Source organism: Brachycentrus maculatus, unplaced genomic scaffold (genome assembly GCF_059751285.1).
Source record: "Brachycentrus maculatus isolate JH-2025_06_01 unplaced genomic scaffold, ASM5975128v1 h1tg000115l, whole genome shotgun sequence".
In the NCBI taxonomy this organism is placed as follows: Eukaryota; Metazoa; Arthropoda; class Insecta; order Trichoptera; family Brachycentridae; genus Brachycentrus; species Brachycentrus maculatus.
The window spans coordinates 23,968-50,562 of record NW_028280868.1 but is presented as its reverse complement, the minus strand read 5'-3'; the positions used below and the strand labels follow the sequence as shown (position 1 = coordinate 50,562).

The window sequence follows — 26,595 nt, the reverse complement described above, 5'->3', positions numbered from 1 at the left end:
TTTATGATTATAGATACATTAATTTCATTTAATTTTAAATGAAAAATACTCTATTCCTTAATGGCACTTGTACAGCAGTAGAAAAAATTAATGCAGCGTCAGATGTCAAATAAAAGCGCACTGCTTTTCCCGTTCTAGCTCTGTTAAATTAGAATGCAATTCGGATAATTAGAGTTTGAATGGTTGGTGTTCTACTGTAAACAGAACATAGGCATAAGCCATTTATTTTATATAAATGGTGTCAGTAGATGAGTTCAACGTGAAAGGAATTAGTAATATTTGTGATAAGTACCAGAGGAGGATCAGTAGATATATTCAATTAAAAAAGTGACAACATTTGGAGTCGCATACTAGTATAAGCTGGACATACAAGCCACCGAGAGTCTGTATCAGTCCCTTGATGTCATTATAATTTTATCAAGATGACTGGATGATACAGCAGCCATTATTATCTGGAATCTGTTACTCATGTTTCAGTATATTTATTTTTTTTGTTTTGCAGCAATGAAGGACCTTGAGAAGGAGAGATCAGACGTCGTATCGCCATCGCCAAAAGTACCATATCTAAGCTAGACAAAATCTGGAAAGACCGGGGTGAGTAACAACACCAAGATAAAGCTTGGTCCACTCCATTTTTTTCTATGCTGCTGAAACATGGACCATAAAATGAAATGTGGTGTTGGAGGCACATGCTCCGAATTCCATGGACAGCTAGACGCACCAACAAGTCCATTCACCGGGATAGGCTTGGATGGCTTAACTCTGGCCAATGTCTGTACCCGACGAATTCTACAGTTCTTTAGACACGTTAGCCTGGAACCACTGGTTGTGATTGGTAGCCTGGAGGGGAAGATAGGGAGAGGAAGATCCCCACACGATGGACTGATCAAATTAAGGCAGCAGCAGGCACCTCGGTGGTTGGAGTGCTACTTACAGCGCAGTCAAGAGATAACGGGAGAAGAGTCTTTGCTTCCACAAGGGTCACAATCCTCAGTAATGAGAAATAAGATGGAGAAGAATATTAAATTATATTCTTGACGCCTAGAATATAATTTAATACTAAATAAACTTCCATTCGTTTGAACAATTTTCTCCTTTCAGTTTCTGTTAACCAGCCGGATAATTGATGTGTCCATTATTATGGATTATCCTATTGGATTATTATGGACACATCAGTTACCTGGCTGGTTAACAGGGTCTTAAAGGAGGTAGAATAACAGTAGAGGAAATTGTTCAAACGAATGGAAGTTTATTGAGTATTTCACTTTGAATTGTACAATTAAGTAATATTATTTAAATGGAATTTCATTGAAATTGAAATACATATATATTGTATCTATTAAAAACGTTTAGAAGAGTTTTCATGTAATTTATTTTTTTAATATTCAGGGTTGCATTTTTGACAAATTTTTATTTGGTGATTTGAAAATGATAACCTTTCAGAAAGCCTTTTAAAAATCATTCTGCCCTACATAATGAAAAGTTCTATTAGACAAAGGTACCCATGTTTAATTTTCATATCTTTGTATAATTTATGATAGCATAATATGCCATAAAAACACTTTAGTGGCCCTTGCATCTCTGTGTGTGGTACATGACAAGAATAAACCATATACTTTATATTTCTTAAATGTTCAAGGTACAACTAGGAAATTTTGATGAAAATTTACAGTAATTTTTGGCTGAGTTGGATTTTGTTATATTTCCAGGTTCGGAATAGTGTCCTATAAAGGTGATTGTTCACGGAGGGAGTAAGCTGCCAGTCGACCCTCCACTTTCAGCGAGAAGAGGGTTCCATGTTGCCTAGATCAGGGGTCAGCAATCTCTTAGACCAAAAGAGCCAAATGTAAGTAGCGAAATGGTTTGGAAATTATTGGGGCGCCAATTATTAATTCATAACAATTACTTTTTTATATTTTTTTTTACAAAAATGTTAGTAATATTAGTATTTAACCACTCACTGAGATTTTTATGTCTACCGGCTTCGAGACATACCCGTCTCTTTGTCAGGACAATCACTTTATAATACATTTTGCTCAACCCGAAGACCAATTGCACGCGTTAAACATTTTGTGTAGTTTTAAGTGTATATGGTAGTAAAGGGTAGTATTGTTTGCATGCTATGGTAGTGATTGTCCTGACGAAGAGGCGGGTACGTCTCGAAACCGGTAGGCATAAAAATCTCGGTGAGTGGTTAACCCTTACTAACTAACTAACTAACTAACCAACTAACCATCACGCCGCTTCCTTGCAGGGGTAGGCAGAGAGAATAGAACGCCACACAACTCTGTCCTTGAAAACATTCTTCGCCTCTTCCACGTTCATGCATCTCCTTATACATACCCGCCGATTGTTACGACTCCTAACCTGACCACTTTCAAGTATTTGGCAAACCTTTGTGCCATGTTTTTCTTGGTTTTCCTCTGCTTCTTTTCCCAATTACATTCGCCTCATAAATTTGTTTTATCGTTCTTTCCTCACTCATTCATTCTACATGTCCAAACCATCTCAACAAATCTTTCTTAATTTTATCGATAATGCTTATCTCAGATGAGATAAGCAACCCTTACTGGTCCAATGTCGAATCTCATTCGACATCGATTTTTTCCTCTTAGGTCCCATGTCGGATGTTATTTGACATTTTTTTCACCATTAGTATTATTTATTTATATTCCAAGCTTACATTTTTGTCACTTGTATCTATTACAACAGTATGTGGAGCAGAGGACAAAAGATTTTTTCTGATTGGAATGTAACTGTCTACCTAGACTTTTTTTTTAATTTCGGGGTACCCAAAAAGGGTTAAATACTAATATTGCAAATATTTTTGTAAAAAAGATATTTAAAAGTAAAAATAACTAACCACAAAGTAAATGCTTTAAATATTAATGATATTGAGAATATTACAATAATTTTTATTTTATTTTATTTATTTCATAACGTGATAATGTCATTTTTCGGCGCACATATATATTTATAATGTTTTTGACAGCGAAGATAGCTGTGTCCGTTCCCGATCTCCGTTTAAATCCAAATTGGTTGTCAGTCGTTTTTAGGTTTTCGATAGCTCTCTCCATCATAATATTTTCTAGGGTTTTTATTGCCATGGTGGAAATTGCTATTGGCCTGTAGTTTTCTGCTGCGGCTGAATTGCCCATAGGGGTTTTTGCAATGGGAACAATTATTAATGTATACAGAGACTCGGGTAGGAACGAGTGCCGGAACATTTGTGTGAAAGCTAGAGCCCACAGTATATTTATTCTCGTGCTAGCATATTTAAGGTACTCGGCACAAATTCCGTCTCCTCTGGCGGCTTTATTACATTTGAGTGACCTAATGGCAGTCTAGATTTCCTTCACTTGTATAATGCAAGGACTCAGTGCGTGTTTATTGCTAACATTATTATCGTTAATATTATAATTTTCTGCACTTCCTGTTTTCTCATACATTGAACTAAATTGGGCTTTCCAAGTTTGCTGATTTTTCTGTCACCCGTTATGTTATGAATTTCTGTGGGTCGTGTAGCTTTGGACGATCTCATTTTATTTGTTGTTTCCAGAATATTTTGAAATCAGCAGTTAGCATATTTTTTTGCGAATATATCGGCTTGTTTCTGTTTTCTGTTCTTCAACACCGCGCATAGATTTGTTTTGAAAATATTTCGCATTTCCGCTCTTCTCTGGGCAGGATTGTCAGACTGGTTTCCCTTTATAAGCCACACTTTGAAGACATTTCGTTGCATTAATATGGCTTTGTTTTACTTGCTCATTCCATCCTGAAATGTTCCCTGTCTTTTGTTTTCCGCTTTTGGCCCCCCTTACATTCACTTTAAATACAAGTTGTGTGTCATTTCGCATAGCGTTTATTGAACTTTTGTAAAATTCTTTAATAATGAATTTATGATGTGGGTATAAACACTGTTCACATGTTAAAGCTTTGTAAGGTATTTTTATTTTCTTAAAGAGCGACTCGGTCTTATCGTAGTATTTCTTCAATTGTATTTGACTGTATTTGTTCCAACGAATTTTTTCTTCATTTATTTAAGTATTAATTTTGGATTGTATTTACACTGGATTTCTACTTGTATGTTTAGTGGAAAATGGTGGGATCTGTTGGTTGTCGTCAATATAGATTTTTGTAATCCGCTGTTCGAGCATACTGGATATTATACAATGACACAACCATGAGGTCATATTATGAGCCTCACTGAAGAACGTAAAGGAGCTGATGTTGAGTTTTTTCACGTCATAAATACTGTACTCGTTTTCCTGAGAAAAGCCATCTAATTCCTCCATAAACCTACTGTGTATGGGCACATTGAAATCTCCCATTAAAATTAACTCATTCATTTGAGTTTCATCTACGATGGCTGTAACTGGGCTCAAGATGTCCACAAAAACAGGCAGGTTTTCATTGCAATATACTGACATGTAGACCTTTACCAATAGAATAACTCCGTGGCTATGTTGTATGGTTATTGCCGCCATCCGATCGTCACCACATTCGATAATATTTATATTAGCAATTTGCTTCCGTACCGGTAAAGCTACAGCTCCGTGTGGTCTTCCCTGAATTATTTTTTCGGAAGAGTTCATTGCTGATGTTTCAGTGACCAAAAACTTTCATTATGCAAAAAGTGTCGGATAAAAAAGTACTGCGGCCAAATATCTCTGTTTAGAACAGTACTATACATGGATTCAGGTACTCCTATTTTAAAAGTCTAAAGGTGGAGACTGACCGGAGCATTTCGGCCAGAGTCAAGCCATCCAAGCGTAGTTCCTGGCGAATGGACTCATTGGTGCGTCTAACTGTCCATGGAATTCGGAGCATGCGCCTCCAACACCATATTTCGAAGGCTACAATTTTTCTCCTTTCTGCTGCTTTTATGGTCCATATTTCAGCAGCATAGAGAAAAATGGAGTGGACCAAGCTCCTTACAAGCTTCATCTTGGTGTTGTTACTCACACCCCGGTCTTTCCAGATTTTGTCTAGCTTAGACATGGCACTTTTAGCAATGGCGATACGATGTCTAATCTCTCCTTCACAAGTTTCTTGATTGCTTATTTGAAATCCAAGGAACTGGAACTTGTTTATTATCTCTAAACCTTCGAGCGAGTTCCCGAGATCACCAAACTTCTTAGATCGATCTATGATCATGATCTTGGTCTTGCTCTGGTTAATTTCTAGTCCCAGTGCCTTGCTCTCAATCTCTACTCGTTTAAGGAGATCTACCATCTCTTTTGGGTCTTTGGCCAAAAGTGTTGTGCTTCTGCATATCGTATATTGGACAGCCTTACGACACCAATGGACACTCCTCCATTCCATTCGTAGAGAGCCCTGCGCATGATTTCCCATAGATGTTAAACAGGTCAGGGGAGAGTATGCATCCCTATCTTACACCTTTCTCAGTGGGGAAGGTTGCAGTGTTTATGCCATTGATTCTTACGATTGCCTTACTTTGGGCATATAGTCCATGGATGAGTTTTATCAAATGGGATGGGACTCCCATCTCCATGAGTACTTTCCACAGATGTTCCCACTTCACGCAATCGAAAGCTTTCTTGTAATTAATAAAGCATAAAACTGTTGGCATCAGGAACTCTCAGCTTTTCTCGATCACTTGGCGGATGTTGAGGATCTGCTCTCTTGTTCCTCTTCCTTTCACAAAACCAGCTTGTTCCTTTGGTATTTGCCATACAATGTAACTGTGTAAACGTGCTTTTAGAACATATAGCAATATCTTTCTGGTGTGAGAGATAAGTGCTATTGTCCTTTAGTTTTCACACTTTTCGGATGAACCTTTTTTGTGAAGAGGAATGAAAACAGATTCTGCCCATTCCTGAGGCCATGTTTCCGTTCTCCATATGAGGTTGCAGAGATCCAGCACTGTTTTTATGCCCTTATCCCCTAGTTCTTTTAGAAGCTTGGCCTGTATGCAGTCATTGCCGGGGGACTTGTTGCATTTTAGTTTTTTCAGTGCATCTCCAATCTCTTCTTCCAAAATGTCGGGTTCCATGGTTTGATTCTCAAAGGAAGGACTTCCTGCTGTTGAGGTCTCGGCATATAGTCCGGAGCAGTAACCTTGCCATCTCTCCAAGACGCTATCAATGTCCGTCAGAACGCTTCCATTGTTGTCCATGTCTGAGGTTTGAAAGCACGGGTTAAGAGTTTAACCTTTTGGAAAAGATCCTTTGTTGTGACGCTATTCGCTTTATCTTCTATCTCAGCACAGATATCCGAAATTTGTTTATTTTTGTTTTGTCGGCAATGTCTTTGTATATCTTTATTGAGCCTAGAGTATTCTTGTCTCGCTTCTGCAGATGAGGTTCCTTTTACTCTCATTGCTTTCCGCTTTGATATCATATCCCATGCGGGGTCTGATATCCAATATAATATCTGATATAAATTTGTTTTACCGTTCTTTCCTCACTCATTCGTTCTACATTTCCAAACCATCTCAACACACCTTTACTAATTTTATCAATAATGTTTATCTCAGCTTTGCATTCCTTCCTTATTTCACTATTCGAACATCTATCATACATCGTTTTGTCATAAATTTTTGAAGATTATTTTAAGTCAATAGTGCCTATCATCATTTTTCTATTGTTTCTATGATTTGACCTGATGGTGCGCCAAATATGGGACAATCTACCTCACTACGTCTATGTTAGTAGCGGGTTTAGCTTATTTCTTGAACATTTTTGGCAGATATTTTGTGGCACATTTTATAAAACTTCTTCTTCTTCTTCTTCTTCTTATTATAGGCCTTGTATATCTTGTATTTCTTTTAAGAGGGATTAGCCTCCTGCGACGTCGATTCCCAGCTATCGACCCATCTCTTTCGATTCCATACGTCATGATGGGTCGGACACAAGTTTTGTAGATCTTGATCTTGCTGCCGATCTTCATCTCAGGGTTTTTCCATATAGCATTTGTTCACTTGCCCCATCTCTTCGCATTGCAGATCCGTTTGACCACACAAGTCCACACCCAGGTATTTAAACTTTTTCACCTGCTCTACCAAGACGCCATCCACAGTCACACTACATCCCACTGAGATCCGAGAGAACACCATGCTCTTGGTCTTTGTGGCGGATATAGCCATATTGAATTTTTGACTAGCAAGGTGGAATGTGTTCAAGAGTAGTTGCAGGTCCCCTTCAGTCTCAGCGAATACGACGGCGTCATCCGCATAGCAAACAACATCGGTGGTTTTCTTTCCCAGTCTGTATCCTTTATGTAGTCCTTTAATATCCTCCACAATCCCATCCATGATGAGATTGAAGAGGAATGGACTCAGACTGTCGCCCTGCCTAATGCCGGTACCGACTCTTACGGAATTTGAGAGATTACCATCTACTCTGATTCTGGTGTTTGTGTTTGAGTTGAGTTGCCTGATTATGTTGACTGTTTCCGGGAGCGCTCCTCTTTCAGCCAGTATTTGCGTTATATCATTAAGTCTGGCTCGGTCAATAAAGCATACGAATGCCGGCCTGTTATATTCAACAGCTTTTTATTTTATTTGTCTCACTATAAATACTGTATCTGTGGTGGAACGATTTTTCCGGAAACCTTGTTGTTCCTCGCTATTTTGAATGGTCACTTCTAGTTTGGACTTCAGGATCTGTGTGAAAAGTTTAAGAGTTGAACATAACAATGATATTCCTCTGTAATTATCCGGGTTACTTTTCTGTCCTTTTTTAATATAGGGGTTATGATACTAGTCTTCCAATCGGCTGGTTTATGAGATGTATCTTGTTGAACAGTTTATATAGTTCTCGACTCAAACTTTCCCCTGCGTATTTCAACATTTCATTGTTAATATTGTCAACTCCGGGTGCCTTTCGGTTTTTAAGTTTTTTGATTGCTGCCATAATTTCCCCTAACTCAATTTCGCTCGCTTCGTTAACACTTGTAATTTCTGATTGATTTTCTCCATCTGTTTCATAGAGGTTTTGGAAATAGTTCTCCCATTCCCCTAAGGATATTTTATTTGTTTGCACATATTCGCTTATTGGTTTCTTTTTATTTCTGAGCATTTTCCATACTTTTTTCTGAGCTCCATATAGATCATTTTCCATGTCTTTTGTGAATTTTGTCCAGTAGTCCCTTTTTTTCTTATTTCTGAATTTATTATATTTCTAATTATTATGTATGTCTGGTATGTCTGTGGAGAGACGGCACTTTTGTATGTCAAATATGCTATTCTTTTTTCTGAAGCTAGTTTAACCTCCTCTGTAAACCAAGGTTTTGTATTTTTTCCTCCATTCAGATTTACTTTCCTTTTTCCTAGTGCATTTTCAGATGCATTGTGAATTTGTGATCTTATTTTACTCCATGCCGTTTCCGCATCGTTATTTTCCGTTATTGGACTATTGGCTGTATATTCTATTATGTTGGTTTTATAATCGGCCCGCTTATCATCGTTTTCAAGGTCTTCTATATTTAATTTTTTAACATAGTTTGGGGGCTTTTTCCGGAAATTTGGTCTTTCCATTCGGATTTTACACATCACAAGTTTATGGTCAGAGCCAATATTTGCTGAGCTTGATGCTCGGATGTCAATAATTTCTGATGGGTGTATTTTTCTATTCGTGATTATGAAGTCAATAACAGATTTTTCTCCTCTAGTGTTTTCAAACGCATACTTGTGCTGTTGCTTATGCGGAAAGAATGTATTGTTGATTCGGAGTTCATTATGGGCACAAAACTGTATCAGTGATTCTCCATTTGCATTATGTGTAATTTCATTGAATCTCTGCATAACTCCGTTTAGCTATTGATTACCTATTCTGGCATTGAAGTCTCCGAAAATAATAATAATAATATAAAATTTTATAAAATAAAACTAAAACTTTGTTTTTAACCACATCCATTATTGGTACTTTTCTCCAACTGGTTTCGACAAAAATCTTGTTGTCTTCTGGAATATACATGTACATGTCTATCCCTGAAGATAACAAAGTTCTTTTTGAAACCGGTTAGAGAAAAATTCCAAAAATAAAAGTCGCTAAAAACCAAAATCTAGTATTATTTTATACGGAGTTTAGATGAACTCATTTCGGTTTTAATTAACATAATAATGTATTTAAAATAACTTTAATCGTTTGTTAAGTTATTTTTTAATCTAAATTATAAAATTCTAACTCGTTTTTAAAGTACAGGGATCTTCTAAAGAAAATTACGGACAGCGCAACCGATTCCTTAGAGCGCCGCGCGCCGGCCGAATACTGATGGATATAATGACTTGCTAAAACAAAGCTACCTATTTATAACAACGTAAAGTGCAACTTTTACCTTTATGTGCTTTTTAAGTAAAGTATATTACATATCGCAACATTTAATTAGACTGTCTATATTACTGAATTACGAAATGACAGCTGGTAAAGCGCAAAAAAATGGCTTTTCCGAAAACTTTGAACTCTGGTTGAGGGCCAAAAGTAGTATCGAATATTTTTTTTAAATATTTGTTTCGTTATGTGTAATCCAAAAAGAAACTTTTTAGACCGCTTTCATTGTTGAATTCGCAAAAAAACGTCATCGGCCACCTAATGTATATATAGGGTATGTATTGGAATTTTGCGAATATTAAAAAAAAAAACTGTTGTCATTTCAAAACTATATATGTATTTCGAATACAAAATCTTTTTTACAAAAACAGTGTTGTAAGCAAAATATACATGTAATTGCGTTCTAAATTTCGGTATCTGGTTGTGGTCCCGTGGTTAGTGTCGCGGACTCTCGAGTCATAGTTTTTGGGTTCGAACTTCGAATCCACTCTACTTGATACTTATTTTTAATAATGAGCCGCTTAGGCTCACAAAAATAGTATGAAATTAAAGTATTTTTGTAAATAATAAAAAACACAAATACATATTTCTGTTTTTTTTTCTATATGACTGTTTATTTCAAATTGAAAAGTTTTTTTTTTTTAATAATGTATTATTTGTATAATAATGTAGCTCTGTAACATGGCTGGATATATATAGTATTTTGTGGGCTCATCTGTAAAGTGATATTTTTTTCAGTAAGCTTTTAAAAATGAATTACGTTTCCTTAGTCATGGTATGTTTTACGTTCGCCACATTTTTCCCTTTCAAATAAGTGTTGGTTTTTTTAGTTGCAATAACTTCTTCATCTTCAAACCCTTATCCGCACCGCAATGGTGCATAGGACCCTGCATCATATAAACGCAGTGTTATCTCGATCGTAATAACTAATATAATAACTATTAATATAATAACTATTTTACCTACTTTATTCATTCATTGTTTGTATTTTTTTTTCAGAAATCACACACCAGATGTTACAAAAAACAACACGTACATATTTGCATTTTTACATACAACGTGGTACACGTGGAATTGAAAAACTTCGCGGTGGTAAAGTTGCAGATCTTCGGTCTTTGAACGTAAGTATTATATGTTTTTAAAGAAATATTTGTGTTTTCTTAATATTATTATATAAATTATGTTTTTAAGTCAATAATATTTCCCGACCTTATAAAAACAATATATGTGTAGGTATACAGTTTTCTCCCTCTGCTACAACTTGATTTAATTTAAAAAAACGATCTGTTTAACTGTTTAGGCCTCACCATCCATAATTTTCTCGTAGTTTTTCGTAAAGTAAATAGCAAATTCTCCTTTAAAATATAAACGTATGATATTTCTACTACAACGACGCAAAAAATGCTGTCAGATATAATGTATATTGAGTAATACCACACTTACAAATAATGAATTCAATTAATGTCACTCAAATCATCAGTTATTTCTTACATAATACACACCCCTATAAATATTCAATACATACATACTTACTGAGAAAAGACTGATCACCTACTACAGGTAGATAAGTCCCGTCAGTGCAGTGATCCTATTCATATATAAATTAAGATCGAATTTCGCAACAACCAGGCCATTTTATTTCTATTGTCAAAACAACGAATTATTTGCGACTGATTTACTTTTAACTCAAGAACACTACCCTCATCTTTATAGGCATGAATACTACCGTGGGATACCTAAGTACCCCGTAGATATTTATGAATTAGAATCAAAACTATAAACTTATCAATGATTTTTTTTTTTTCTCAAATGTACTATAACTTAGGCATACAAATAAAAGAAAATGAAATAGATTTTTTTTTAATTTTGAAACATTTGGTTACAAAGATTGCATATTTTTATTTGATGATCCGCACAAATATGACGACGACAAGAGGAGCACGTGGTCCTCGATTTCCTATATTTTATATGCGGACAGAAGCAGCAGCGACCGGGTTTGGTATCTCGAGGGACCGGTTCAGCATTGCGCACCTCATTTTTTAGGATACCATGTATTCCCGCATATCCCGGGGCAAACTTGGCCATTGTAATTTTTATTGCATATACGGCGCTATAAGAGACTTTGCAATTTCCTTAAAAAATAGACGTCATTTCGGTATGAGTTTCTTGTCTGGACTTCTTGACATAGTACAAAAAAATCCAGGCGTTTACTCCCACCGTATTTAAGAGGGTATAGAAAATACACGAAGGCCATCTTCTCGTTTTTCTACACGTAGAATACTTTTTACTCATTTGGTCAAAAACATTAACCCACATTTTGTTTTATTATAAAATGTTATAATTTCTGGCAGTAGTACTTTATTATCTTCATCGATACGATATCACGAATATCATCTTCATCGCCACTATCAACGTCTTCGCAAGCAACAAGAGTGGAGGTGTGATTTTGAGAACTAACACCAGCCTCTTCTAAATAGCGAAAATCTTGAATGAGGTCATCCGGTTCATCATCTGAAGCACCCCCAGTATTTAACTCATCATTATCCGAATCTTCTAAGAACGCTGCTATTTCACCATCAGTTCTAAGACGCCGATTTGATCTATGAGACATATGACTAACAAAACGTAGATTACTTGTAATGGAAAATAACAAACTTATAAAAATATATAAAATAGAATAATAAAAACACGATTTTAAGTGATAATAAAAACATAACATACCTAAAAAAAGCAGTTAAATATATATTTCAAGAACAATATTTAATTAAACTTACCAATAAATAACCAAGTTTAGCCACCTTCGAATTAAAAAACTTTCACAACTACTACCGTGGGGTTCTAGAGTACCTACCGCGGAACACCCGCCCACACGTCTGTACCTGCACGACACTAGATTGCGATGGACAGGTCGTCGCAGTAAGTAATAATAAGAGATTAGCTCGAATGTCGCAAGTGTGGTCACGATTTTTTTTTAATATTGTGTTTTTTCAATCTTGTGGGGTACTTCAGTACCCATGGTAGCGTTTAAGAGTTAACAGTAAATAAAAATAAGATAAATAACGCCGACCTATTTAGAGATGGTTTATTATTACAATACATACCAATACCAGTTCCCTTAACTGCAAGCAAAATATCCATACAGCATACTTATCAAAATAATATTAACATTTAATACAAATACGTAACCCTAAATAAAATCGGATGGTAAAATATGTCAATAAATAAAAAAGATCAATGCTGTGCCTTGTATTTTCAACTTTGATCGAGGCAATGATTCAACTTTCTTTTGTGGTCTCACCCAGCTTAATTTATTTTTATTCCCAAATGTTGTAGTATTATTTACTGTTTTTGCAAATTCCTAAACATGTGTCATACGAAACTAAACCTAATAACCTCAAAAATGTTCGCATATGTAATCTATATTCGCACGCATTTTTAATTCGCGCTTAAGTGTTTGTTATTCTGCACTTTGGTCATTATTACCCTTCAGAAATATACGCGGGTCATGCACGGATGTCGTGTTTTGTACTACATATACAGTAGAGTGGGCCGTTGGTGTATGAAAAAATTTATTTTTTTAGATATCAAAGACAAATGGGTCTAAAAAGTTGCATTTTTAATTGCACATAACGTAAAAAATATTTAAAAAAATATTCCATACTACTTTTGGCCCTAAACCAGAGCTCAAATTTTTCTGAAAAGCTAGTTTTTTGCGCTTTACCAGCTGCCATTTCGTATTTTAGTAATGTAGGCAGTTTAATTAAATGTTAACATATGTAACACACCTTCCTTAATAAGCACACAAGGTCATAAGTTGCACATTTTGTTGTTATAAATCAGTAGCGTTGATTTAGTAAGTCATTGTTTCCGTCAGTATTAAGCCGGCGCGCGGCGCTCAAAGGGATTGGTTGCGCTCTCCGTGTTTTTTCTTATATCCCGGTACTTTTAAAATGTGTTATAATATTAAGTGTGATTAAGTATAAGTTAAAGATTATCTTTATGAACAATTAAAATTATTTTAAATACATTGTGTTAAATAAAAACGACAAACCAACCAAGATTGAAATTTTTACATTTTGATATTTTTCAACGAAATTCTCAATTCCCACAAAATATAAAATTTCACGTTTATAAGAAAAAAATATATATTGATAAAGAAAAGTCATTCAGCAAGAAAAAAAATTATTTAGAAATTTAGAAATTGGCTTTATATTTATTTTTCAAACCATAAAAATGACGGAATTCACAGATTTTTCTATATAAAGCAGAGTGCGAAAATAAAAGTAATTTTTTTTATTCACACTGTTTCTTACTATCGAATGATGGTTTTTTAGTCCTGTACATTATTTTAGTTCGTATAACACCATCTTTTGCTTTCTGGCCAGTTACTGTTATCGAGGCTTCTGTCACCATTTTAACGCAGCGTTCCATAAGGCCTACATGTGACAAGGGATGGAGGATACAGTAAAAACTGATCTTCGATTTATTAAAATCATCTCTTAAAAGCTGTCCGATATTTTAATTAAGATTGGTGGTTGTGTAACTTATGATTTAGCCCTAATAATTATTTCCATGTAGTTGGTAGCTTGAAAATTGAGCTTCGGTAACTAAAATAACCTTAAGGTTAGCATCTGTCTTCTTCCGAGTTTCGATGATTCTTCTCAAATTTAGGTCCCGATATGGCTTCTGGTATCCGATAACAATGTTGAAACTGAGTTTATAGAATGAACAAAAAATCATTCCTTTGAATGACAGGATCTTTTTTGATTTTAAATCATCCCCAAAGTTCCGGGTAAACTTATTATTTCAATTACATAATTTGCACTATCCTATGGTTTTCTTATTACAATTAACCACACTGAAGTGTAAACTTTGACAATTATTTGTGTATTTTAAAATAAACAGTTGTCAGTTATCGAGAGTGTGCCATTTTTCCAGGTTGTTGGTTTACGATTTCAGGTTAACAATGTTCAATAGTAATAGATTGACACAGATGGTCCCAGCTTAGAATATGTAGTAGGTTTACAGGTACAGTAAAAATGATAATAGATAATCATTCACAAATCTTAAAGCTTTTTCAGTTGGATTAAAATTTCCCCGAAGACCAGATGTAAGTCTTTTACAACAACAAAAGTCAAAGTTGCAGCCCATCGGTCGGAAAAACCAAATCGTTCACACACACTTGTTATAGTTGTAAAGTTTTCCTCTTGAACGATGAAGGATCAGGGAATGATTTTGAACTCACTGATTCTGTAGTTTCTTGTAAATATTTATTCCATTTTCATTTAAACAAAGGTGTTGTAACCTTGTTTTAATATGCGATAATTTTTCGATTTATTTTTGAAGTTCGGCTGTTTTTCCGATGAATTTTTGAAGATTATTTTAAGTCAATAGTGCTTATCATCATTTTTATATCGTTTCTACGATTTGACCTGATGGTACGCCAAATATGGGACAAACAACTTCACTATGTCTATGTTAGTAGCGGGTTAAACTTATTTCTTGAATATTTTTGGCAGATATTTTGTGGCACATTTTATAAAACTGTATAAAATAAAACTAGAACTTGGTTTTTTACCACATCCATTATTGATACTTTTCTCTAACTGGTTTCGACAAAAACCTTGTTATCTTCTGGAATATACATTTATATGTCTATCCCTGAAGATAACAAAGTTCTTTTTGAAACCGGTTCGAGAAAAATTCCAAAAATAAATGAGGCTAAAAACCAAAATCTAGTATTATTTTATACAGGGTTTAGATGAACTCATTTCGGTTTTAATTAACATAATAATGTATTCAAAATAACTTTAATCGTTTGTTAAGATAATTTGTAACCTAAATTTTAAAATATTTTAAAATCTAACTCGTTTTTAAAGTACAGGGATCTAAAGAAAATTACGGACAGCGCAACCGATTCCTTAGAGCGCCGCGCGCCGGCCGAAAACTGATGGATATAAAGACATACTAAAACAACGCTACCTATTTATAACAACGTAAAGTGTAACTTTTGTCTTTATGTGCTATTTAAGTAAAGTATATTACACTTCGTAACATTTAATTAGACTGTCTATATTAATAAATTACGAAATGGCAGCTGGTAAAGCGTAAAAAAATGGCTTTTCCGAAAACTTTGAGCTCTGGTTGAGGGCCAAAAGTAGTATCGAATATTTTTTTAAAAATTTTTCTCGTTATGTTCAATCCAAAATGCAACTTTTTAGACCGCTTTCATTGCTGAATTCGCAAAAAAACGTCATCGGCCCACTCTAATATACAGTATTGTTTTGACAAATTTATTTGACACAATTATCAGCTTCCTTTCACGTCCAATATTTTTTTCATCTAATATCTAATGTTTATAATACTTGTATTTGAAACATTTGTGCATTTTATTTTCATAATACATAATAATATTATTTGTTTTTTTTATGCTTAGTGTGGATATAAAAAAAATTAATTACTTAGTTTTTTTTCATTTGTCCTCTATTATATTCAAATTGGACTTTAATATAGACATTTTAAATAATTGATTAGAAATAATTATTCTTGAGATACTGTAATGGCCTTGCCATTTCTCATTCCCACTTTTATTGTCCTTTTTAGAAAGTCGAGGGACTCGTCACGTGTTGTCCGGCTTTAGATGCGTTCCCATGGCCATCATAAATCGGTACAGCATCTTATGATTCCCTATCCTAAAGGAAGAGGGCTTTTTAACATAGTCTAATTTGGTACTTCGTGAGAGTCGGGTGTAACATAACTTAACAGAGCTGTTTGGAAGCACATGAGTATTGACTGTCGTATTGTTTGTTTTAAATAAACATAAATATAAATAGTCGATACCGTGTTATTATTTAATACTCGCTTCAGTCCAACCTGCCTCCTGACAAAAAGGGGACTAAAGTGTCCTGTTTAACACCTAAAGCGCGATGGCCTCAAACAAAACGCGCCCAGCGGTGGTGGGTCTGATCTGACCCAGTACAGAAATCGCCTTTTAGGCGTTTTTCGTCGGGTTTTTATATTTTATATATTATTCAAAATAGCCTACATAGCAATAGGATAATGTGTCATAAGTTTTGTATGAGAATTTTCAAGTTTTTGATAGTTTTGAAATTAAATTATCCAAGCGCATAATTTTACATCCAAACGCGACCGCGCGCTTCGGCTCACTACCACAGACTAACTAATTTATATACTCACTACTACCGCGGAGCATGTCACACGCGCATGTAGCATGGTTGGCAATGAAGCAGTGATTGTAAACATTTTTATTTTTACTGAATTCAAATAATTTGTGTTTTTAATTTTATAACTATATTTTAAGTCAACATCATAACAGATAGAATTATTAACAAAATGCAACTAAGTAATTATCTTCAAATATAAAACGTGGCAGTAAGCTCCAAAAACCACAAAATGATTCTAGGATTTTGAGTTAATATTTCAAGATAAATTTTTGTCCATAATGCAATTAAAATTCATTTTAAATACAGTGAAAATATTTAAATTTTCATTGAAAAATATATACGGAATTGCCCAAAATGGTGTAAATATTCATTTAAAGTTCGCCATTTCTTACATAAACATTTTGCGGGTTTTAGAAATTATGAATACAATTTTGTACGAAACCAAATAAAACTAATTATTATAAAAATTTTATATACAAGTTCGTTAGACATAATAGGTATGATATTTAATTTTATTATTGACCAATAAATTGTTACCAAAAAATAAGAGGACAATCGGTACTTTTCTTGTTGAAATCGATGTTTTTATCACTTACTGACATTTCTTATAAAACCACGTTTTCCGTTGCACTTTCAAATTCTGAATCTAAGGTTTTTGAATTCTAAATCACTGTCATCTGCGCTATTCTCTCACTTTTCTTTCACTTTTAGAACTGTCCAAAAGTCGTTCAATCTCGTCATGAGATAATTATTTTTTTCCTGCCATTGTGGTAAAGTATCGAAAAGATTTTAAAAAAATAAAACTAGAAATCGTTCAAATATAAAACAGTTTATTGTGAAGGTCTGTGTTTTGTAATATTAATATTTTTTAAATGTAGATTTACCTTATAGTCTATATATATGATATTTAATCCGTCATACAAGTAAACAAATAAATCAGTTAAAAACAAATATAAAAAAAAAACAATAAACGGAAACAATCGCCAAAGATTGACAATGTATGCTTTTGTTTTTGGGATTTCAAAATCACGGCAGACGGCACACTAACACATTGATAGCGATCAACTGACCTTACTCAATATGATTTTTGATATTTTATTTGTTCTTTTTTTTTAAATAACTCATTTGAATCTGGTCCAATAATTTTCGTTTGTATCTCAATTTGTAGGTCATTTTTTGAAGAACGATTACACTCAAGGAAAACGACGTAAACAAATTACCTATTACGTAATCAATAATTTTCCGCGATGGTGGGTCTGACCAGACCCACCATCGCAGAGGAAGTGTTAATGTGGACGTCACCAAGTGCACGCGTACGCTGATCACAAAGTGTCTTCGCGCACGTAGCGCACGCGACGCGTCCGACGATAACATTACAATACCCGTGTATGTCTATTATTGAGTGATTAAAATAATTTCACGTGTAAAAAAAATGTACATTGTATGTTCCTATATTATAATTATTGTGTTTGGTGTTGATCTAAACCAATGATACTCAACCTTTTTTTTCTTCGGGCCACATACATATATTTGTAAAGCTACGCGGGCCGCAACACTATACTGGTGTGACAAAAAATACCATGAAACCCACAACCCCCGTTATTTTGAAAACCATTTGAGATTTATAAAAATATAACCAAAACAGAATAATAATATTACATCACTTATCAGCATACGGTTCGTTAAAAATTACATAAGTGAAAATAATAAAAACTCAAAAGTATCATGTATCCAAGCGTTTATTTTGCAATTAGTGTGATTTTCGACATTGGGATAAATTTTCAACAATTTTAGATAAATCGGGTTTATAATTGCTGCATGCAACCCTCAATACGTCATCAAGGTGAGAATCAGTAAGTCGATTCCTGTATACGTTTTTTGCATATTTCATTTTGGAATATGATGACTCGCAAAGATATGTTGATGCAAACAATGTGAGGAGCAGGCAGGCACAATTTTTTACAATATTGTATTTTTCCGGAACTAATTCCCAAAAATGGATGTACTCCTTCCCCTCTCTTTTTTCTTCAAAAATAGCTTTCAGATTAGTATCGTTCTTAAATTCGATAAATTCATCAAAAAGCACTGCATAATCATATCCCAATGCAGCTAAATGTATTAATGTTGCTATTTCTAGGTGCCAGGGATTTTCTATAAGTAACAAACATTTCTTGATACTACGTAAGTCCTGAAATCTGCTCTTAAATTCCTCAGCTAAGGCAGCTAAATGATTTTAAAATATCTTTTAGTTTTCTTCAGAAACATATATACCATCTTGTTTAGCTTTTATAACAGTTGGAAAGTTATGCAATACTTGGTTCTCTATTTCTTCGTAGTAGATGTTCAATTTCTCTTCAAAAGCAAACACTTTATTCGCCATCTGCGAAATGATTTTATTTTCGCCCTGTAGGCCACGATTGAGTTCATTAAGTTTTTCTGTGATATCACACATAAAAGCTAAAAGACACCACCATCCGTCATTATTGAGTTCGCTGTAAATTTTATTATTTTGTTGTAAAAACAAAATAATTTCATGCCTCAAAGAATAAAACCGTTCCAGAACTTTACCTCGTCTTAGCCATCTCACTGAGGTATGTAAAAGAATGTCACTATAGTTACTATTCAATTCTTCCAAAAGACTTTTAAACTTCCTGTGGTTCAGTTCTTAGGCTCTAATATAATTAACTATACTTATTGCAGTCTTCATCACGGCGTCTATTTCGGCAATGGAGATATGTGCTGATAAGTTCTCTTGGTGTATGATACAGTGGAAAGATAAGAGATTTGTTAAATTATATTTCTCTTTTAAAAAAGCAACAAATCCTCTTTCGGATCCGATCATTGAAGGGCACCCATCCGTGCATACACAAACCAATTTTTTAATATCAATATCATTGTTTTCCAGAAATGTACTGATAGTATTGAGATAGTCCGTGATAGTCGTGCCTCTGGTTTGATTTTTCATAGGAAGAAATTTTAAAAAATCTTCATGAACTGAATTGTGTCCTGTACAATATCGAACAAAAACGGAACATTGTGATGTTGCTGAAATATCGGTGCTAGAATCAAAAGTCAAACTAAAATATTTGCATTTTTTCAGATCTTCTATGATGCGATTGAATATGTGTTTTGCAATGTCTTCAATGCGTCTAGCAAAGGTAGAATCAGAGAGCTGCATACTTTTGATCTGAGATATTTTTTGATTTTTATTGCTAAATTTATCAAATAATACGTTGGAAGCGCTGAGGAAACATTCTTTCACAACCTCTGCGTCGGTAAAGGGTTTCATATATTTACCAAGTATGTAACAAATTTCATACGACGCTCTTGTCTCTGCCGCGTCATGTGATACCGCCATTGATATAATATTTTGTTGATGTTGTAAGGACTTCTTGAAGAATGTTAACTTTTCACGTCTTATTAAAACGATGTTCCATGCGGACACTAGCAACTAGCAACTAGCACCGACTTCGTTACGAATAACGCCGAAGCGTTTGATCCAATCTGTGGTATTGACTCGTTCATCTAAAACTAAATAAAATGGTGCTTCCTATAAAACTTTACATTATGCGCTAATCTTACATTTATCCGCAGATTTTAAATTTGTTACGTGACGTATACTTCAAGGGTGACATATAATTCATTATTGTAGTTACTTGTAACTCCAGCATTCTCGAGAAAAGAATCCTCATTATTCCTACATGAGACCGTTGTGTGCTCGTGATAATTTAAATCATCCATGTTCGATGATTAAATATTATGTAGGAGTTAATTCTTTACTACAACAAAATCAGTCATATTGATGAATATTGAATTTTATTTTCTCACAGTTTAAATCATATTGAACGTCTGTTCTTGTTCAAGAACAAGACAGACATGCATCGCGTCGCCGCGCGCCGCATTGGCCGTCCAACGTCCTCCCGCCAACCGACGAGTCTCCGATCGCGGTTGGATGTTTGCGTTCGTATTTTGTTTATCTGAGTTTAGCCGAGGCGTAATCATTCAAATGTCAACATTACGTCGGACTCGAAGATGTTGCGACGAATTTTGAAGCAGTGAACTAAACCGTATAGATAAGCTCAACAGTGACTTACTATCGACGGTGACTTGTAAGTCACCGCTTTGTTTAACAGCGACTTGGGTCGCTGCTTCATTTCGTCCATCTTCGCGTCTGTCTTTGGTAGGAATCACATTCTTCATAGATTTCTCTTTCTCTCTCTATGTAAAAAATATTTTAAAAAAAATATATATTTCACAATAGTACTTATAATGTCGAAACACGTATTGAGGGCCGAGCTCATTTGTTGTCCGCAGTGATATAACAGTATCTCACTTATATGTGATGTTTATGGCTTAAAATATTTGTGAATTACTTTGATAACCTGTTTTTTAAAATATTTTTTTAGTCATAATATTTGTGATAAAAATTCTCCAGCCTTATCGGTGCTATTTATTCGACGAAAGATTTATCGTTCCGGTAGTAGAGTACGGATTTACTGATGCGGATCATCTAAACTAAATGATCGGATCTTACCCAATATAATCCAAAAGATACTTTTTGGTATCAACCTCAAAAAAATATTTTTCAAGTGCAAAAGTTTTATAAGGTTAGTCGTCTCTAGTCGAGTCACGCTGCCAACACGTGCGCCTTACTAAGCAAGTACGTATACACAATCGCAGTTTTAGCGAGTGTTTTTGCCTAGAATTTTCACTCATGAATTACATGAAATTATAGTAACTTTAAACATAAAGAGTAAATCCACTCACAAGTAGGCACAGGCTATGAAACTTATAAAGTTGAAGCCTGAGTAGGGACATGATAAACAGTGTTGCATAAGCCGTAGCTAGATTTCAGTCACTTGGACGTTAGGTAATTCAAAAAAAAAATCGCAGTTTTAAAATTTTATTTGTCTACATTTTCTTCATGTTTTCGGATTAACGGGGAAATCAATTATACGGGATTTTTACAATATGCATCCCGGAAAATCGGGAGTGTACTGTATAAGAAAACTTATAATATGTAAACACTTTTTTTAGATGGGAGTTGCATAAAGTGACCATACGTCCCGTTTTAAAGTTTTGGAACGTCGAAATGTCCCGTTTTCAAAAAAGAGCAACACACGGTAACAATTTAAAAAAGGGGAAAAATCGACGGTAGTTTGTAGTACATATAGCCGTTTCATATAACTTTGCTGAACAAATCCTAGCTTGATTTCGATGCATATGGCTACAGCAGATGGCTGGTGAGTCGAGTGCAAAAACAAACTAATTTATAAAAGCAAACCCACTTAATAAAATTTATAAAATACTCAAGAAAATTTGTTCATCACAAAAATATAAAACAACATAATTTTTTAATATTCGTCTTATTTATTTATCTTATTTAACTATAAACCAGACGTTAACATTTTTAGCTACTCTGGTTTTGATCCTTATTTCTTCATTTCTTTTTTTTTAATATACAAGGATACGCTTCAGGTATCACCGTGGACTGATACCTGACGCGGAGGGCTGATTACCTTTCCTTCATGTGTCAACGATCAAGATAACACCGAGTTTATATGTTGCAGTGTTATCTTGATCAATACTTACATGAATGTAAGGTGATCACTCCTGCGCTTAAGGGACCAGCCCATGGTAATATTAAATAAATATTAGAGTGTAAAATCACTAGTATTTATTTTCACAAGGGAATCGAACCTAGGACCTCCAACACGGTAGCTAAATACGGTAACCATTACACCCATTTTAATATAATTGTTTATTTATATTATTAACTTTAAAAAAAAATTTTTTCTTCTCAAATAATAATTATTTTATTATTAATTTACAGTGAAGCCTCGCATAACGAACGCTGGGCACAACGATATTTATGTTCGTCCATCACGCCACTCACGGACTGCATTCCGATGCAGGGAGAAGCAGCTGAGGACACTCGAGTGGTTCAGCGCACGAGCTCGTTGAAGAACACTAGGAAGAGCTGACAACTGTAGTGCCAAGTACTAGTAGTCCAGCAACATGATGGAACTCGAAGAAAAGCTGACAACGAGGAGGAGCAATCAAACCAACCAATCTCAACGGCCGCCATCGAGAACATCCTGGTCAAATGGGTTTCTTCGAGGTATCAGAATGTAACATAACCTAACAAATCTTAACTAAACCAAATTAAACCTAACCTAATCTATCTTTACATCAATTACTGGAATCTTACCTAACCCAACAAATTTCCATAAATAAACCAAACTTAACAAGACTCCCTCCCAGCAATGACCAAATGCCGAGAAGTCAATGATTATCTCAAACTAGATTACCCCTCCTGTTCTCAACACAGATTTAAATAAAACAACATTTAAAACCTACGAGTAAAGTACCAAAAACCCACTCACTGATGTATAAACTTCGTACATAATAAAGATAAATAATAATGCAACTCTCATAAAAAAAACCTAATTAAATTAAACTTTATCTTAACCTTACAAAACTTTTTTGTGAATTCTGTGCACTCGACGAGAAGGAAATAAAACTTTAAAAATTTAAGATTTTTAATTTTATGTAACTGTCTTCCAACCATACCGCCAAAAGTTTTTTTTTGTTGGCAATTCAACCCCTCTTATTAATTAATATAATAAAAAAAATCACATCACAGATTACGGTAATGTGCCCTCGCATTACCGTTATCTGTGATTTATAAATATATTTTTTTTTAAATTTAAGTATTATTATTAAAAATTAAAAATTATCAGCGAGGGGATAGGATTCCAAAGTCAGTGGGGACTGATTTAATATCTTAATTAAAAAAAATATATAATAGGATTGATTTTTTACTAGCATGATATAAAATAAGAAAAGGTAGTTAGAAAAAGACAATCATATATTTATAAAATATGAGAAAAGTAGATGAAAAAATATGTAAATAGTCAATGTTTAAGAACATAAGAAATATAAATTTATAAAAAAATGTCCTAACCAATCTCAAATTGTACACAACTGACATAAAAACACATTACGCTTTATATAATAGAAAAAGTATTTATAAAAAATATATTTACTGTTGCATAGATTTGGCAACGTTGTAAAGGGTAAAATCAATCTGTATCGTCGAAGGCAAGCGCGGTGTAATTTTGCGTATCTGTGTTTTAACACACTAAGGACGGGTGTTTTGTACGTCATTTTTTTTTAAAAATATTGATTATACTTATTTTGTAATACAATATTTCAGTAAAATAATAGTTCAGTAAAAATACACCTTACTCTTAATTATTTTATTTATCAATATTTGTCTTTCATTAGGTGTATTTTGTAATACTTTGTCAACAAAAATATACTTCCCTCTTAATTTTTCATAAATTTTCGTTATTCAAAAGTATGGATAAAAAATCACTACTGATATCAATATAACCACAACACGGGACCGATCCTCGCGATAGTCGCGAGTAGGTGCCTTCTTTCTTCGATTATTCGTAGTACAATACCTCGTGGTCCGAGATGTGGTCTCTCCAGGATATCCCAACCATTATTAGGTAGAATTGGTGAATGTTACACGAGTGTAAAGTGATCACTTAAACCAGCCTATGACGGTCGTCAGCCCTGTAAATGCCCAGACTTCCATATTCTTCTTCATCTTTGATGAGATGTGAAAAAATTATAGTTTATTTACATTTGCATTTTTTTTCAACAGCTTCTTCTTCAACTTCGGATATATCTGCAGGCGCTGGATGTATTTCTTCATTATCACGCATCAAATCACATCTCCCCAGGTAATGCAAATCTAGGTACCACCATAATTTACCACACATAATTTATAACAACGCAATTCGATTCATTGTTTTTTTTTTAATGTGAATAAATTTAGAATAAATTTGCGTTATCTATCCGATATGTGTTAGTACATTACTTTTGACATAATGTTTTTTTTTTCATAAACTTATTTTGCGGGCGGTGTATGACATTCTTCATCATCTCATATCAGCTTACGTGCCAAACAATCAAATAACAATAACAAAGCAATAGCGAATGCCGATTTATTTTGAAATTTTAAATAAGGACAAAACTTGCTTATTTTATTTATTATTTAGTTGCTTTTTATTGCAACCACTATAGGTATTGATTATTATTTGTTAGAACAGAAAAAAATCAGTCTCAAAGTTACTCATTCATATCCTCAATCTCACTTGCTCAAATTTTTCACTAGTTAACTTATCAGCCACGTAGAAACGAAATGGCTTATTTTTTTATAATTCACATTAATTTTTCATTTAAAATCACATAAAACAATTTCTAACATATTGTATTCATTCATTCATACTGTATTAATTCATTCATTTTTTAGTCACCTATTAGTAAATAAATTGATAAGCTTAAACATTGCAGCTAGGACATAGCTCTCCAAAATATAGTAAAGCACCAACATACTCAAAGCGACACTGGCGTAATGGGTAAAGTGACCATACGTCCCGTTTTTAGATAGCCTGTCCCTATGTCCCCAAGTAATGTTTCGGGACGTCGAAATGTCCTGTTTTCAAAAAAAGATTAACACACAGTTACAATTTTTTTTAAAGTGCAAAAAATTGACGGTAGTTTTTAGTATAGCCTTATTTTGAGAAATAAAAAGACTGTTTTGATCCACTCACATTTTTATTAACCAACTGGTTTCGGCAACAACCTGTTGCCCTCTTCAGGGTTTAATTTATGACAGGGTTCAATTTGCAATATTCAAAACATGTAGTATAGCCGTTTCATTTTATGCTTGCCCGGAACAAATGCGCTCTTAGAAAGAGTCTTTTCACAGATGAATTAGTTGTGGACGACAAAAAACAAAATTACAAGTCGCAGTACTTAAAGCGATGTTGTTAGTTGAGATATAAATATATTTTTTTAATTTTGCAAAGAATTCCATTCTTATTTAAAAGCCACTTGTACCTAAGAAAATTTGTTCATCAGAAAAATATAAAACAACATAATTTTTTCATATTTATATTATTTATTCCTTTATTTTCTTTATCAATATTCCTTTTCTTTTTATTGATACATAAAAACTATGAAAAATACGCGTTTTCTTGAATAAACTTACTACATAATACGTAAAAATTGGTAGATGTCCCGTTTTGAAGACAAAAATAAATGGTCAGTTTTAGTAATGGGGTACAATGGCTGATCTGAAAACTGGGTGATTTTTTAAAGTAATTATTAAGTAGTTATTTAATTTTATGTTCATCTATCACCGTTTACTCATTCTTGGATTATTTCAAATGATTGAAAATAAAATATAAATAAATATTATAATAAATTGATTGCGTTCTCGTGATCAGATATTTATTAGGGACAAATAGAGTCTTAGGAATTTTTCGACAGGAAAAAACATTCTAATGAATTCGGGGAAAGTAAATACATATTTTTTAATTAGCGCACAAAAATAATTACAAAAATGCATTCCAAATGAGTTATATACCAATATACTTGAAAAATCCAACAAAATTTCGTTCTATGTATATATATATATATATATATATATATATATATATATACATATATATATATATATATATATATATATATATATACATATATATATATATATATATATATATATATATATATATATATATATATATATATATATATATATATATATATATATATATATATATGTATATTTATATATACATATATATATATATATATATATATATATATATATATATATATATATATATATATATATATATATATATATATATATATATATACATATATATATATTGTGGGCTCATCTGTGAAGTGATATTTTTTCATTAGGCTTTTTAAAATATTATAAATAACGTTTACTTAGTTACAGTACATTTTACTCTTAAAACTTTTTTCCCTTTCATAAAAGTGCTTGCTTTTTAGTTGTAATAAGTATTTTAGCTAATTAATTAATTCATTGCTTTTGTTATTTTCAGCAATCACAGACTACACAGACGTTACAAGACCAAAAAAACATTATATATTTACATTTTTACGATGTGGTGCACATGGAAGTGAACAATTTCGCAGTGGTTACTATTTACATACATAGATATTCGGTGTTTGAACGTACGTACATAATGTTTTAAAATAAATATAATATATTGATTCTC

The 26,595-nt window shown here is 33.5% G+C and overlaps 1 long non-coding RNA gene across 1 annotated transcript; it reads left to right on the top strand.

Moving 5' to 3' along the window:
* Positions 1–1,631: 1,631 nt before the first annotated feature.
* On the top strand, positions 1,632–26,595 carry LOC148309910 (uncharacterized). The gene is made up of 5 exons (XR_015837464.1): positions 1,632–1,846; positions 10,293–10,414; positions 22,311–22,598; positions 24,156–24,234; positions 26,419–26,595. It is a non-coding gene; the product is annotated as an uncharacterized LOC148309910 (long non-coding RNA).